The following is a 16732-nucleotide window of genomic DNA, read 5'->3' as shown; positions in this document are numbered from 1 at the left end:
GTTTATCCTGTTTGTTCTTTACTCACTTTGCTTTCTTTCTGCTTTCTTCTCGATTGCGCACACTCCATTTTCTCATGTCCTCTCTTTGCTGCTCATTAGTTATAACTCCTGGCTGTATTCCTTAGTGGTTGCCTCAGCATGCTGGGGACACACGCCCCCCCCCCCCGACAGCCAACCTCAGAGGGCACCCCTCAGCTCCCCTAGAGAGAGCCTGGCCACCGCTGCATGGCCTCATCAGCTGCCACACAGCTCACAACCCCAAACTACATTATTTTCATTTTTATATAGCTTGAAACTGTCAACTGTCTTTCAAAGAAATATAAATTAAAGAAAAACCACTTTATATCCCACCCTGTTTGCCATGTGGGCGTCCTTCCCTCTGCAGACTGCACTCCCCAGGGCGATGCTCCTTCTCCCTGAAGGGCCTCATGCAGCATTTTTTTATGTGGTTCTGCAGGTCCTTCCATTTTTGTTTGTCTAAAAATGTCTTTATTTTGCCTCTTTTTCTGAAGGAGACTTTCATTTTGTAAAGACTTCAAGGTTGATGAATTTTGAGTTATTTCAACATTTCAAAGATGCTGCTTGGCTGGCTTCCCACTGGCACGCTCCAGGCCCCCCTCCCCCCTTCCTTGCTTTGACGCCCTCCCTCCCAGGTGCTCCTTCCTCTGGCTGCTTGCAAGGTTTTGTCTTAATCTCCATTTTATACACTTTGATCACTGGCAGCACTGGGGCCGTGTTCTTCCCGTCTCTCATTTGTGTGTTTGTTACAGTTCCTAGCCCTGTGAGTTTATCGTTTTCAGTAATTATTTCTTCACGTATTCTTGGCCCTTCCATCTTCCTGCGTCTTTCCATATCTGTTCATCATCGGTTGGATGAACTGACCTTTTGAGATTCCAGGTCTTCCGTGCCCAGCATCTGCACACACGTGTGGCTGAGCTCCCATGTGTCAGTGACGGGCACAAGGCTCTTGGGCAGGAATCACAGCCTCTGTGCGCTGTTTAGTTTTAAAACAGTTTAACAATTTTCAAACAAAATGTGTCACTTTTAAAGATCAGCTAGATCACAAATCTAGCTGCACACTTCATGCCTGGACAGCACTTGGCACTTCCCAAGCCAGGCACTTCAGGTCTGCCGCCCCTGCCCCAGGGTCCCTGCAGCCTTGGGGTCCCACTGCCTTGGGGTTCCTGCTGCCTCAGGGTCCCTGCCCTGGGGTCCTGCCATCTCAGGGTCCCACCGCCTCGGGGTCCCTGCTGCCTTGGGGTCCCTGCCTCGGGCCCATTGTCATGTTGAGGGCCTCAGCCTTCCAGGATTCCAGGCTCAAGGAACTGCTGGCAGCTGAGTCTGATGTTCAGCGTGCAGCCAAGAGCCTTAACAAGGGTGGTGATTAGATTAATGGTGAAAGCAGGTTCCAATCATGCCTCAAAACAGAGTGTATCCTGCCCTGCCACAGCGGAGTCGTCCAATACTGGCATCTCAGTCAATCTGGGACTGACAGGCCCTTGGCCCAGGACAAGGCCCGATGGTCTGAGCTAGAAACGAGCCGGGGGGGACACTTCCTTTCTGTCACGCACTGCGTGGAACCAACGCCTCCACCCTGCGCGTGAGGGGTTAGGACGGGACCCCCCTCTTCCTTTCAGGGAGGCCGTCTCCTTTCCGAGGGCCGGCTCTGGAGGGAAGCCTCCCGCTGGCTCCTTCCCTCCGGCACCCCCGCCCCAGGGCTGACTGACGGCCATTTTCTGAGCAAGCAGGAAAGTGAAGCGGGAGGCCTGGGCCTGGGCAGCGCAGCTCGCTCATGTTGCCAGCGTGGAAATGTTAAGAGAAGTCAAATAAGTTCTCTCTGCCCAGGCCAGCCGGGGCGGGCGGGGGGCCTCCCAGCTGCGCACCCTCGCGGTCTCAGCCTGATATGTCTGAATTGTCATTTTTTCTGACATCAGAAGTAAAAAATGAATGTGTTATTAAATAAAGAAAAGGCAAGGACCCCGAATGGCCGTGACCACGCGGAACGAGCGTCCCTTCCTCTGCTCCGTGCTGGGCCCGCGCTCGCCGGGAACCTGGCGCCTGTCCCAGGTCTTGAGCGTCACGTTGGCCACAGGGTCAGCGCGACTTCAGAGCAGCTCTGCGGGCTCCCCGGACAGGCCCCGGCACGGCCCCGAGGCGCGGCATGCTGAGGGCGTCCGGGCTATCCAGCGGCTAACCCACTCCGGGACGTGAGCCCCCACGACTGGGCGGCGGTCCCGGAGCACGCCGGCCCTGGCACGACCGCTCCTCGCCCCCCGGGCCTGGCCACCACTCAGCGCCAGGGGCAGAGCAGGCCGGCCGGCTGGCAGGGGCGGGGGGCAGGGCGGGAGGCCGGGCGGGAGCAGGACGCGCTCCGGGCAATGAGGGCCTTAGTACTGCAGGGCGCAGCCGGCAGGCCCCCCGGGCAGAGCGGCAAGTCCACTAGTGCTGCGGCGGGACCTGGCCAGCTCGCGTCCATCTGCCGGCCCCTCAGCCCCGCTGCTCCTGCCCCACGTCCCCGGGGTGCCCAGGAGCGGAGCGGCACTGGCAGCTCAGTCCTGACCCAGTCCAGGGCTCTGGCTGGCCACGCGTCCCGCTCAGCCCCCGCCGCGGTCACTGGAGCTGCCCAGCCATGGCCCCGCTGGCCCCGCTCTGACCTCAGATGCCCTCAGGGGCTGAGCGCCTGGAGAGAGGCTGTTTGGGATCGGGAGTGAAGTCGGACCACAGACCTGAAGAAATACACCCAGGTGGTGTGGGGCACAGAGCCAGCGCCCCAGCACCCCAGCGCCCCCCGCACCCCCTGCCCCCAGCGCCCAGCACCCCAGCGCCCCAGCGCCCCCCGCACCCCCTGCCCCCAGCGCCCAGCACCCCAGCGCCCCAGCGCCCCCCGCACCCCCTGCCCCCAGCGCCCAGCACCCCAGCGCCCCCACACCCAAGTGCTCCCCTCCTCCCCTCCCCCCCTCCTTCCTCTAGCCCCCCACTCCTGCCAAGAGCGCAGTAGGTGGTTTGCAGGGAGGTGTGGGTTGTCGTGGAGCCTGGGAGACGCTTCCAGGTGCCCGGGAGAACCCGGGGGCCCGGGCGTGTGGGCTGAGTGGGGGGGCTGGGGGTGGGTGGAGACCAGGGCAGCCGGCGTCACGCGCCCGCCACAGCCCTGCGTGAAGCTTCAGAGCGGAGCTCAAGATGCCAGCAACAGAGAAAGAAGGGGCGAGGGGAGCCGGGGGGAGCCGGCGAGCGGAAGGAGGAGAAAAGGCACCAGGCGCCCAACACACCACGGCGGAGCCAGCCCTGCTGCCAGCCAGAGGCTGCTGAGAAATGTGGGTCTCCCCGCAGCAGGCGCTCCCGTCGGGACACCCTGCCCTGAGCACCCGCATGGTCCTGCTGCACCCCCATGGCGCCCCGCACGCCCTCAGCGGCCCCCACGGCGCCCCGCACGCCCTCAGCGGCCCCCACGGCGCCCCGCACGCCCTCAGCGGCCCCCACGGCGCCCCGCACGCCCTCAGCGGCCCCCACGGCGCCCCGCACGCCCTCAGCTGCTCCCTTTCCACCGATGGGTTCTCACAGGCACAGAACACTTTGACCCCCACCATCCGCAGCAGCCCCCGGCTCAGGCCCCCACACACCCAGCGCCCAACAGAAGCCCACGGGGAGGCAGCCCAGCCTGTCCCCCCGGAAGGCCCTGAGCGCGCCCGTCCACGGAGCAGCCCAGAGCGGGCGCGGGCGCGGGCGCGGGCAGACCGGGGGCGAGGAAGCAGGCGTGAGGCCGGGCCTGGCCGTCGCACAGCACAGCCGCCGTCCTCGTGGCCGCTGCTGAAGCCCCGTGATTTGCTAAACACTGTACCAAGTGGCCACTTGCCAGGCGGCCTCTGTCTTACTTTTCACAGAAAACTAAGAAACCGCAGCCGTCTCTCTGCCAGGAGCCAGGTTTGCGGAAACCAGGGGTGGATGGGCTTCACCTCGGGCTCACCCCGGCTCTGCGGCTGGGAGCAGCTGCTCCCCCTTTGGAAGCCTCGGGAGGAAACTATGTGACCGCGTGTGAGGACGCGCCTGGGGGGCCGGGGGGGCCGGGGAGCCCTGGAATTTCCCCTGCGGAGCCAGCCCCGCTCGCAGAGCGCTCGGGCACCGGCGGCGTCACAGGGGAGGAGCCTGCCCAAGGCGGGCAGCAGGGGCGCTGCCCCCGGGCCCCAGGCGAGGACCGGAAGCCCCTTCCCGCCCATCTCAGAGCCGCCCGCGCAGCCTCGGCCACTGGCGCTGGGTCTGCTTTCCGAATCTCCAGCTCTGCTCCTCCGGCTCCCGACTGTCCCCCCACGGCGCCTGGTAGCCCCTCGGCCAGCACCGTCCACGCCCGCACCGTCCACGCCCGCGCTGTCCACGCCCGCACCCCTCACACGGCAGCGCATCAGAAAACACAGACAGCTGGGGGTGACTTAGCCACGGTTTTGTCCAGGACACAAGCACCCGGGGTGGCCAGGGTGGCCAGAGGTGACCGGGGTGACCAGAGGGGACTGGCGCTGGCGGGAGTGACGGGCTGACAGGGTTGAGTGCACCGAGGAGGCTCCTTGCAGCCTGACCTGTGCAGGCGCAGGCCGGGGGTTCATGGCCGTCCAGGCAGCGGCCACCCGGCTCGGTCCCCAGAAGGGCACGGGGCAGGGGGCTGCGGTGGGCCCGCCCGGGCATGCGAGCGGACATCTACGTGGTCTGGAAACCCCGGGGCTGGGCTTCCTCCTTCTGGCTGGTTTTCCTTTGGCCTCAACAAATCTTCGAAGAAGAGAGGGGACTCCCGCGTGGGGGCCGAGCGGCGGCAGAGCGGCCAGTGAGCCTCGGGGTGACCTGAAGGACACCCAGCCGCTCTCCGGCCTCCGGGGGCGGCGCCCTCTCTGCACGTGGGGCCGCCGAGGCCACGCTGGTGCTGCTCAGGGGGCGCGTCTGAGGAGGGTCCTCGGACACTGGGCTGGGGGCCGGGGTGGCGACAAGCGGGCCCGTGAGTGGGACCGACCGGCCCCTCTGGCCGCTGCGGGAACCTGCACGGCCTCGGGCTCCCTCGGGCTCCTCTTGGGCCGCCCCCTGCCAAGGAGCTGGCACGGCAGTGACCACGGGCAGCCGGGCAGTGGCCTTGAAGGTGGGACACCCTGGGCTGACGGGGACCTGGCCCTCAGCTACAGCGGGCGCAGGCGAGGGCCGAGGGGAGGGCGGGTGCGGCCCAGGCGCGGGGCGCGGGCGGCGCGTGACGGGGCTGCAGGTGGCGGCGACGGGGGGGCCAGGCGTGGGGCGCTGGGCGGCGTGGCCTCGGGCTCTCCCGGAGGGTCCCGTGGAGCCATCTGTGTCGTTCCTGCCATTCACGTGAAAACAACGCTAAACACGCACTGGCCGGGCCCCCAGCGGCGCGCCCGGTCGCGGTCGCTGCTGTGAACCCCATTGTGCCGAGCTGCGCCGGCCCCCCAGTCCCCTCCTTTCCGGCCACGGGGAGGGTCAGAATCCTCCCAGGCTGAGGCCCGCGGGGGAGCCGCCCCCACCTGCCCTGCCTGCGCAGCCCGTCCTGGCCCAGCGTGGAGGGCGCGGTGGGCGGTGGGTGAGGGCCGTGGGGGTGGCAGGGGGAGTGGGGGGCTCGTGGGGGGCTCGTAGGGGGCACGGGCTGCCCTGGCGCTGGCCCCACTGTGGCCCCTGCCTACAGGTGCCTGCGGCCGGCCCTTCCGCGGGTGCGCAGCCCAGATGGCAGAGCCTGTTGTCTCCTCCCCGCAGGCCCTCACCGCCCTGCGAGGCGGAGAGCAGAGTGGGGTGCTGGGCGGCAGGGCCTCGGACATCCCCGCAGGCGCGCCCCAAGCCTCGTCCTGGGGGTTCTGGGCCGTCTGCAGGCCCCGCCGCCGCTCTCCGCAGCCGGGACGCCGCGGTCTCGGGATGGCAGGGGATCCCTAAGGACTGGAACGGCTCGTTTTCCCAAGAAGGCGCGGGAGCCCGCCTTGCCCGGCTGCGGGGGCCTCACGCCCCGCTGGGCACGGACCCATCCCCGGGGGTCCCGAGTCCTCCCCCGGAGAAGCCGGCCCGCCGATCGCGGCTCGGTGTCCTGTGTCGCCAGCTACTGGCCGGGCAGGACGCACTCCTGGCCGCGTGTCAGGGGTCAGCAGGGGCGTCGGGTCTCCACCGCCGCCACCAGAGCCCCCGCGGCGCGCTCGGGCTGTGGCCAGACCGGAGGCCACTCGGACCCCACCGACTTCACGGAGTCAGCGCCCCCCACTCCGTCAGCGCCCCCGCTTGGAGCCTCGTCTCTGGCCCTCAGCAGAGGCAGCGCTGGGGCACTATCCTGTCCAGGGCGAGGGGCGCTGCCCCACTGGCCCTTCTGCGGTCCCAGCGTTGCCACAAAGCAGCTTTTAGCGGGAAGGTGCACCCCCACCCCCAGCGCAGGCGGCACCCGCAGCGAGGCCCCCCACCCGCAGCGGCCACCCCGTCAGCCCCTGACCCACCCTCCTCCTGGGCTGACCGGCCGGTGGCCTCCCCGCCTGCGCCCGCCGCTGACCTGACCGAGGCTGCCGGAGCCCAGAGGCCAGCGCTCTCGGGCAGGAGGAGCTGGGGGGCGCTGGGGGGCACTAGGGAGGGGCCAGGGGCGCTCTGGGGGGGCGCTGCGGGGCGCTGGGGAGGTAGGGAGGTGGATGACAGATGAGGGCCAGGACAGCGGCGCCGGCAGGAGACCCCAGCGCCCGCTGCCGGCAGGTCCAGCGCCGCGGAGGGGCGGGGGGCCGGCAGGGGGAGCGGGAGGGGGGAGGCTGGCAGGGGGGCAGGTGGTCCCGCCGTGGGGGGGTGCTGGGAGCCAGAGAGGGCGTGGGGGGGTGTTTTTCATCTGTGGCGCGACGGCTCTCCGCAGACACGTCCGTCTTGATGACAGATGATCCCCAAAGAGGGTCATAATCACATTTTCATAAATTAAATATTTCCCGCCTGAGCCGACGGCGGCGCCGCAGCCCCTCCCGGCTGGATCGTTTGCACCCCCGCAGGAGGCTGCGCCCCCCCAGCGCCCCCCGCACCCCCCGCCGCGGGCTGCCGGCCGCAGGCCTTGCTGCTGCTCGGTGAGGCCGGGGCAGGCCCGGGAGGGCGGCCTGCTGGGCCGGGTGCTGGACTTCGGGGCCTCGACCGCCCACAGCCCGGTCGGGAAACCCCGGCGCGAGGCCCGAGAGGGCCGGGCCGGCCTCCCTGCGAGCGCCTTGACTCTGCCCCCCGCGGCGAGGGGAGGTGCCGGGTGCCGGGTGCGGGGAGGGGGCCGAGAGGTGGCCTCGGGCAGGCAGAGCTCGGGGTGGCGCTGGTGGCGGGGGCGTCTCTGCTGTGCCCCCCACCCCCCGCCCCGGCCCTGTTCCTGCGGACACCGCCCAGGCGCATCCCCAGAACCACAACGGAGGCGGCTGGGGGGGCGCCCCGGCGGCGGAGAGCAGGGGCCGAGCCGCCGGCCCATGTGCCCCGGCCCTGCACGCACCGCGCCTGGCCCCACAGGGAGGCGGCTGCTCCCACGCTCCTCCAGTTCTCCTTGGGGTGCGTGGGCCGGGGCCGGGGTTCCCCACCCTCCCGCCCTCCCTGATTCCCACCTGCACGCGACGCCCACATCTCCCCTGAGCTCGGCCCCCAGATGCGCGCTCCTGTCTCGCCCGGTCCTCTGGCCGCGCTGGGCCCCGGGGGCCACACGAGACGGGGGCTCGGAGACACACTGGTCCCGCGGCGCCCGGCGGGCCTGCACGGGGAGGGGGCTCCGGTCCGCTCTGTCCCGGGCCTCACACAAGGCCGCCGCTGCCCCGTGTGCCCGAGCCCAGGACTCTGCTCACTGACTCCCTTTATGTGCATCTGACTGCAGCTGAGCCGGGGCCTGGGGCCACTGGGGAGGGGGCTGGGGCCACTGGGGGGGGGCTGGGGCCACTGGGGAGGGGCCTGGGGCCACTGGGGAGGGGCCTGGGGCCGCTGGGGAGGGGCCTGGGGCCGCTGGGGAGGGGCCTGGGGCCGCTGGGGAGGGGCCTGGGGCCGCTGGGGAGGGGCCTGGGGCCGCTGGGGAGGGGGCTGGGGCCACTGGGGAGGGGGCTGGGGCCACTGGGGAGGCTGGGGCCACTGGGGAGGGGGTGCTGGTTACAGAACCTGGAATTCCTTTCCTGCTTCTTACTGGACAGCGAGCTGAACGCGGGAGGCCCCCGCCCTGCTGTGAGCATGTGGGGTGCACGGAGGGGAAGGGGAGGGGAGGCAGGGGTGGGGAGGGAGGGGAGGGGCCTCTGACTGGAGCAGCCTGCTGGGGCCGGGAGCCCGGGCTGCGATGACAGACGAGGCAGGGGCGCCCAGCCCTGTGATCATCCTCGCCGCGCCCGGGGCGCCCCGGTGCTGGCACCCAGGACGGCGGGCGTGCAAAGGCACCTCCTCGGAGGCCCTGGAAAATCCCCGAGCCGGCTCCCGTGGGCTTGTTTGGCTGAGCGAGGGAACAAAGGCGCAGGCCCTGCCAGCGCCCCCAGAACCGCCTCCAGCGGGCTCCGCACCCGGGGCGGGGCGGGGCGGGGGGACTGTCCCCGACCTGACGGGGACGAGTCGAGAGGTGGAGGCCGGGGCCCTGGAGCCTGCTGGCAAGGCCCACGAGCCCCGGGGCTGGTTCTGAAGGCGGCTCAGGCCTCACACCTCGCCGGGAGGGCGTGTCACCCGCGCAGCCCGCAAGCCCCGCACCCACGCCGGCTGGCGGCCGCCGATCGGGTCTGAGCCACAGGGAAGACACCGCAGGCCGCACGGGTCTCCCCCAAGCCAGCCCTGGGCAGCCGAGCATCCCGACCCCCGGCCCCGGGCGGCGGCTCAAGCCCAGCCCCGACCCTCAGCAACCAGCTTGTCTCGGCAGCGAGACCGGCTGAGCTGCGGCTGCCCGCCCGGGGACGCAGAAAACTGACCGTGGCTCTTCCCGCCCAGTCGCGCCCCTCAGCTCTGGACCTGCCGCACTCAGCGGAACATCGGGCCAGGGAGGCCCCGCAGTGAGGACCAGCCCCCGCTGACCCCCGCTGACCAGCCGGCCCCCCGCTGACCCCTCCCGGCAGCCGCAAGGGCGGGGGCTCATCCTGAGCCCAAAGCCCGACTTCCTGCAGGAGGAGCAGGGCCCCAGTCCAGGCCGGGGGCACCGCAGGGAGCATGGGCAGCAGGACCCGGCGCCCCTGGGCTGAGACCCACAGGAGACACGGAGACCCACGGAGGAGAAGCTGGGTCTGCGCGAGGCCCCCCCGGAGCCCCTGCCCCCCGCTGGTCACCCCCACCCGTGCCCCGGGCTTCCTCTCTGTCCAGGACGGTCGGCTGAGGCCCCAGCTGTGTCTTTGCCCAAAATGCGCCCCACAGTCCGGTCGGGACAAACTCACAACCGAACCTCGCTCTCCGGCCCTCGTCCTCTGCTCAGTTCAGGAGCAAGGCAGCGCCAGGCCCTGGAAGGGGGTGGCACCTTCAGGCACTGCCCTGCGGGGCGCCAGGGCCCTCCCTGGTCCGCAGCTCTGTGGCGCCTGCCGAGGGCCCCGACTGGACGGCAGAGCCGGGCTGGAGAGCGGCCCAGTCCGCGCCCCCGCGGACCAGAGGGAGGGCCGAGACCCGCCTGCGGGGGGCTGCCAGCTGCCTCCTCCCTCCTCCCAGCGCCCGGCCTCAGCTGGGTGGGTCTGCCAGGCCCATCACCCTCACGGCCGAGCCCCTGCGGCAGCAAGCCTGCGGCCCCCGCAGGACGGCCTTTCAAGCCCAGTCCCCCGAGGGCGGGCGGCAGCCTCAGCACTCTCCCCTCCCGCGTGGCCCGGTGCACCCCCTGGTCCCCCACCAGCCTACCCACCCCACCACCGGGCTCAGAAGCACCAGGAGCGCCGAGGACCCTGGCCAGCTTGCTCTTGGTGCGAGCAACCCCTGCCCGGCCCGTGCAGGGGCCATGGGGCCCCACCGTCGGGCTCCCGAGCTGCCGGCCCCGCAGTAGCCCCAGCCGGCCGTTCTGCCCGCCCGTCGCCATTTCACGTCAGAAACCACGCCTGGGGCCTCCCTGGTGGCGCAAGGGGTTGAGCACAGCACTGTGGAGCTGTCCGCAGCCTCTGCAGCACGGGTTCCATCCCCGGCCGGCCAGGGAGATACCCACATGGCGCGGCAGACTCTCCTGACTTGCCCGCTGCTCCCCTCAGCAGTGTCTTTGGTCCGTCTGCCTGTTCTGCTCCCCGCTCTGTCTCTGGTGCATCCTCTCACCCCCCCACCTCTGGCCTGCACCCCAGCTCTTGTGTGCATACATAAATAAATCTAAAAAGAAAAAAGAAAACAAGAAACCACGCCCGGGTATAGGTTTTTATTGAAAAAAGCGATTCTGCTTCCCGCGGGGCTCAGGTGAGGAATGCGGGGCTCACACAGGCAGGGTCACTAGCAAGGACGGCAGGTTGGGATTCTCACCCGAGTAGCACACGTGGGGCGCGGCCTGGCACCCCGGAGCTGCTGGCGGGGCCTCGGGCGCTCCCGGGAAGCGGCAGCCCCAAAGGCGCTGGCCCAGCGGCTTGTGCTCATTTCCTTGCACAACACAGCCCGGGCGACCTGCGGCATTTGGAAGAGATTTCCCTGTTTTCCCTGCTTGCGATTGATTTCTCCCCGCGCAGAACCGCGCCGCTCGGCCTCGGTCGCCCCAGCTCGGCCGGCTCGGCCTGCCTTGGCTGCCAGCGACGGGCAGCGGGCCTGCAGATGCAGAGGCGCCGGCGGCGGGGGGTGCGGGCGGCCTCCTCCTGCCCCCGCGGCTGCCGGGGCTCTGCGCGAGGCTGGGGCGGGGCAGGGGCCGGCCCTGGTTCCCTGCGGAGGCCACAGCTGGGCTCAACGGCCCACCCCCAGCCCGAGCGGGGTGGGAGGCCCCGCAGCGAGGACCCTGGGCTTCCCTCCCGCGGGCGGGGGGCCCACACACGCCCCAGCCAGAGCTGAGCTCACCCCGGCTGCTGGTCTGCGGGCCACAAAATGGCGCCCCCGCCGGGCCGCTGCTCTGAGACCCCCTCTCGGACCGTCTCCCTCCCTCGCAGCGCAGCCGGACCCCAGGCCTAAGCAGCTGCCCTGGCAGGACAGCTGTGGCGTCTCCGCCCCGGGCCGCACCACCGTGGAGGCAGGGCCAGCTCGGGGGGCAGCTGATGCAGGTGTCTGCAGCCGGAGCCCCTGAGCCCTCCGCAGCAGTGAGTGACCCGGGCCTCGGGGCACCCGCCCCAGGATCTGGAGGGGCTGGCACTCGGCACAGGCCCAGCCCCCGCCTGCGGCAGCCCTGGCATCTCCGCACCACCCTGCCCTGCGGGTCCCGGCCCCTCCGGCTGAGACTGGAGCCCAGGGCGTCAAGGGAGCCCTGGTCGACCTCTGGAGGGTCGGGCATGTCACCCCCAACAGGGGAGCAAGGACCCCGGCAGGAACAGCCCCAGCCACGTGGGAGCGGGGAAGGACCTGGGCCCAGACGCCGAAGCCGCGGGGGGAAGGGCCCCGTGAGGGCTGCTCCTCAGGGGACAGCCGGCCGCCGGCCCCCGTGGCCAGGCCCATAGTGAGTGACTCACCCAGCGCCCAGGATCTCCTGGGCCTGCCCCAAGTGTGCGGCCTCACCTGCTCGTCAACCCGTGCGCTTGGCTCGCAGGGAAGCAGGGGAGGGTGGACACTGGCCAGGTGCTAGCGCCCCGGAGCGGCGCGGGCCCGCCCATCATGCTGGAGGCGTGACCAGCGCAGCGGAGCTCCGTGGAGCCCGACTCCTGCTCTTCAATTATTCCTGGGCCTCGGGGCAGCCGCAGGAATGCAGCAGCCCCAGGAGGCCCCTCGACAGTGCACCTGTGCACGGCGTCTGCGGCTCGAGGGCCACTGAACTGGCCAGACCAGAGCCCTGGGTGTGGAGGAGGCTGTTACCTTGCCGGTCACCATGTCCCTCCCGGCCTCCGTCATACATTCCAGAAGGGCTGATCAAGCATAAAACAGAGTGTAGGAGGCAGGAGCCACCTTGTGAGGGGGAGAAACCCCCTGGCGGGCGCCTCTAACACAACCAAACCCAGCGAGTGACCAGCCTGGGTGCCTGGCTGCCGGACCGCCCGACCCAGACTCCCTCTGTGGCAAGAAGACGACGCGGCCAAGGCGGGCTCAGGGTGGACGTCGGGGCCGCTTGGCTGGCTGGTGGCTGCCGGAGTCCGAGCCGCTGTAAACGCTTCGAGAGGCTCAGCCACCTCGGCAGACGGCCGCTCGCGCGGGCCCCGCGCTCCCCCGGGGCTTCCTCTCCAACCCGTCGGCTACACCAAGCCCGGTCCCCACGGAGGCTCCGGGGCGGGTGGGACCCCTGTGCCCGGCTGCGGTGGCGACTGCGAGGAGGGCGCGGCGGGGAGAGGGTCAGCCGCCCCTGCGGCCGGAGACCGCCTGCCACGCTGCGGCGCCGTGGTCCTCCCCGCGTGCCGCGGCCCCGGAGCCGTGACGGGGCCTTCTGGAGGGACGGGAATCGCCTGCGCCAGGATAGAAACTTCTCATAAGACCTTGGGGACAAAGGAGAGAAGCGAGGAGGGCGGGGCGGGGCGGGGAGGAGGGGACGTGGCGGGCCCAGGGGCCCCCGTGTCCAGCCCCCCGCGAGCGCGGCCCCCGCCCGAGACGCCTGCCCGGCCCTGCGGGGTGCCTGGGAGCTCTCGCTTCCTGCCGCTGGACCCTCAGGAACACCACGAGACCCCGGACACTCGGCCCCGGGCAAACGCGTCTCTGTTCACAGAAAACCGGTCATTGGAAACAGTCGCGCGCGCAGCCCCTCCCGGGGAAGGAGAGTCACCGCGCGCGGAGAGGGTCGGGGACACGCCCGCCTCCTGACTGAGGACACCCGACCAGGGCGGCCAGCACCGCGCGGGCCACGGGGACAGGAGAGGGGCGCTGCGGGCAGAGGCGCCCGGCGGGGGCGGGCCAGGCGGGCGCTGCGGGGACGGGGCCGCGCGGGGGTGGGGGGGGGGGGCCGCGGGCGAGGCGGGGCGCGGCGCGGGGCAGGCGGGAGCCGGGAAGCGGCCGCCACGTCTTTCGCAGCTTTCAGCCATAGCTGAACTTCAAGCTCTGCTCCTCGTGTTTTCTTCAAGTAATAAAACTTCCTGAAAAGCAAAGGCGTCCGACAAACGAGCGACGGCCGCTCTGCCACCGCCCGGTCAAGGTGTCCGTCCGTGGCAAAAAGTTGGAAGAGCAAAAATCAAATTTCTTCAGACTCGTCTATTTTTCCCTCGTTTGCGTCGCTCTGCTGGGATGACGGGACGTTCCCGCCGCGCCGCACGGGCCGGGGCGGCCACCTGGGCCGCGGGAAGCCGAGGGAGGCGGGCAGGGCCCCCAGCTGCAGACGCCTGGCCGGGGGCTAAGGAGGGAAGGCGGACGAAGCCAAAGGGCAGAGGCGGGCGGGGCGCCCCACCCGTGCAGGCTGAGGCCAACAGCGCTGCGGCTGGAGCCGCCCCCAGGCCCATCCCGGGGCTCTGACCACCTGCCGGTATCAGCAAACTGGACCTCGGTGGTCAGTCTTTCAGCAGCTTGCGTCTGCGCCCCGCTCTGTCCTTCAGCCCAAGTCGCCGCTGGGACTCCCCTGGCCCGGCCTCAGGGGCGAGCGCCCTTCCCAGAGCGAGGCGAGCCTGGGGGCGCCATGGAGGGTGGGGGCTCGCGAGGCAGAGCAGGCCTGAGACCCCAGCTGTGGCCTGACGGGGGGGGCGCCCCTGCAGGGGGTGTCTGCGCATGCAGCTGGCTCAGGCTGAGGTGTGCAGGGGTCCGTGGCGGCCCCCAAAGATGTGCTCCCCTCCCTAGCCGGGTTTGGGGGCCCTGCAGATGTGAGCTGGGGGCTTGGCAGGAGGGGCTGATCCAGGGCCCCCAGGGGCGCCGCACCCTGGCTGGGCCCTGCAGGAGACGGGGCGCCGAGAGCAGCATGAAGACGGGGCAGGGACGGGGGATCCGGCCACCAGGCAGGAGACCTGGAGCCCCAGGAGCTGGGAGGCGGGAGGACCTGCAGGAGGCCCAGCCGGCCAGTCCCTGACCTCAAGGTGACTCCAGGACGGCGTGAGCCGCTGTGGCTGGCCCCGGCCTGGTTGCCCACGGCCGTGCGGCCCCCGCAGCCTGGGGCTCCCTGCTGTCCCCGCGTCTGCCAGAGGCTGGGTGGGACGGGCGCCCCCCGCCAGAGTCGCCCCTCCAGGGGCTGCTGACTAGGACAGCCCACCGGACAGCGAGTGCCGGTCAAGAGCCGCAGAACAACGGCCTGGGCTCCCTGGAGGGCCGCGCCGAGCAGCCAGCTGAGCCAGCGCCCCCCACTCGGCCTCTCCCCAGCAGCCGCCCGCGGGCCTGTATTCCGCGGTCCATTACGTTTCTCATGAAATGTGATCGGCTCTAAAATGGCTGCCCCGGAAGACCCCAGGCTCAGCCGTGGAGTGTCGGCCGCCTGCCCCGGCGCCCGCAGGTCTGGAAAGGCCACGGCCCTGGCAGGTCACGGTCACGGTCGCGCGGAGGAGAGGGCGCTGCCCGCTGGAGCGGACACCCAGCAGGCGGGAGGCCCCGGGCAGCGCCGCCCCTCAGAGTCCACCGGTCTGGAGGATGAGAGGCTGTCGGCTTCGCCGGCCCCGGAGACCTCGCACCGTCCAGGCAGAGATGCCCCTGGGAAGCCTCGGGAAGGGGAGTCGGCCCCGAGGCCCCAGGCCGAGCCACCAAGGCCTGGCCGGGCCCGGCAGCGCACGCGATGACTTCTCTGGAAGAGGAAGGTTTATGAAAGCCGTCGTCGTGCAGGCCCGCAGCCCACGTCCCGGGGGGCAGCTGGGCCAGGAGGTCAGCGGGCGAGGAGGCCATGCAGGCCGGAGGCCGGTCGGGTCTGAGGAGGCGCGGGACAGCAGTGGAGCGGCGTGGCGGGCGCTGGGCCAGGCACTGCCGCGGGAGAGGCCTCCGGGACGGGGCGCGGCGACGGGAGCCCCCAGCAGGGCTGCCCTGGGCACCTGCGGTCTTCGCCCCCCGCAGAGTGAGGTCCCCGGCGGCCGTGTGCAGCGGACGCAGAGCCGGCTGCAGACGCCCGCCCGGCCGCAGGGGCCAGGCCGCTCCATGCCCCACGGACCGAGGCTGTGAGCACGGCTGGCTCGTCCCAGCCCCGCCACCTTCCCGATACAACGAACCTGTTTCCGCTTCAAAATAGAGAGAGGCCAGAGGCCGGCACCGACAATGGCTGAAAAGCAGGCGCTCGTGAGGGCCCCTGGAGTCCAGAGCCTTGCCCTGCCGGCAGCCTGGGGCTCCGGGCCCCCCCACCTGGGCTGCAAGCTCCCGCCGCAGACCAGGCCCTCTGTGCATGCCCCTCACTGCAGGCAGCAGCCAGGGCCAGCGGGGGCCGGTCTGGGGACGCCGCCCTCCTGCAGGCGGCTTTGTCTCGACCACGAGCTGCCCCCTCTGCTTGCAGCACAGCTGCCCACCCTGGAGGGATGGCGGGAGAGGCTTGAGAGGAGAGGCCGGGCAGGCCCCCTTCCTGTGAGGTGCGGAGACAGCGCCTGGGGCGCCCGCCAGCTCCAAGCCACAGAGGCGAGAGCGGCTTCCCGGCATTCCAGGGGCCCACGGGGAAGCTAGGACGTTCCTCCTGCAGCCCCGGACCAGACGGCACCCCGAGACAAGAGCCGCGCTGCCCCGACACCCCTCCTCCGGCGGCTCGAGCTCATCCCCGTCTGGGGCCAGGGACAGTGGACGGACGGGCTCGCAAGGAGACGCCGGACTGGTCTGAGCCCTGCCCCCAGCGGGGCGAGCGCCCGGGCCCTGAGGCTGTGCTGCTGGAGGGTCACCCCGTCGCCTGCCTGGGGTCCGGGTGGGCAGGTCACATCCTGCGGGGGAGCTCAGGGGGACTGCTGGCCCTCGGGCCCCGCTGGTGCCGGTCGCGGTGGGGGCAGAGGTGGGACAGCAGAGTAGGCCCCAGGCTGAGCTGACGAAGCCCTGACGACCAGGCCCGCCCCACGGCCGCCCCGCATGGGCAGCGGCAGGCCTGCGTGTCCAGATTAAGGCCAAGGGCGTGTGGGGAGAGGGTCACCGGCGTGTCCAAGGCAGTGCGAAGGCCTCGGGGCGCTGGAGCCGAGGGCTGCGCCTGGGACACAGCTGCCGAGCCGTGTCCAGCAGGCGGCCGCCCCACGCGGGCCTTGAGCTGGCCCTGCACGCGCGTCATCAGGGAGAAGAGGAAGAACTTGGGAAGACGGCCCTGCGCACCGAGGGAACAGGGGACGGGGCTCCAGGGCCAGCTGGAGGCTGCGGGGGCGAGGGAGCCCCGGCCGGCCAGCCCCCGGTGCCCGTGACGCGGCCGGGCAAGCCGCCGCTGGGAGCGTCTCTCTCACGGGAGACACGTGCGTGTCTGAGGCCGGGCTCCGTCCCCGGGCCCTCGGGTGCGGGTGCCCCAGCCCAGAGCCAGCTCCTCCGGTCAGCTGGCCTCCTGCACGGCTCTTCTGGCCGCGTGGCGCGGGCACGGCACTGGCCCGGGGGCCGCTCCACCTCCCCATCGACTCAGCCACTCGACGGAGGCTGGAAGTGTCGGCCCTTCTGGCCTGGCCTGGGCGGGCGGAGACGGCCACACCGCAGGCCATCACGGCGGGAGACTCAGCTGGCCGTGGGCACCGGGCAGCGCACACTGAGCGCGAGGACCACGCCTGGGGGGCAGACACCCCTCCGCCCCGGGAGCGCTGGCCGAGGGCCAAGGAGCAGGCTGGTCTCTGCTGGGCCTCACCGCAGCGCCTGGTGACCAGCGGAGCTGGCCCTGGCTGCTGGGTGCAGCCGGAGAGGGGCCCTGGGCAGG

Source organism: Talpa europaea, assembly GCF_964194135.1.
Source record: "Talpa europaea genome assembly, chromosome: 5".
NCBI classification, from domain to species: Eukaryota; Metazoa; Chordata; class Mammalia; order Eulipotyphla; family Talpidae; genus Talpa; species Talpa europaea.
The sequence above is the reverse complement of the archived record's forward strand: the minus strand, read 5'-3'. Positions refer to the sequence as shown.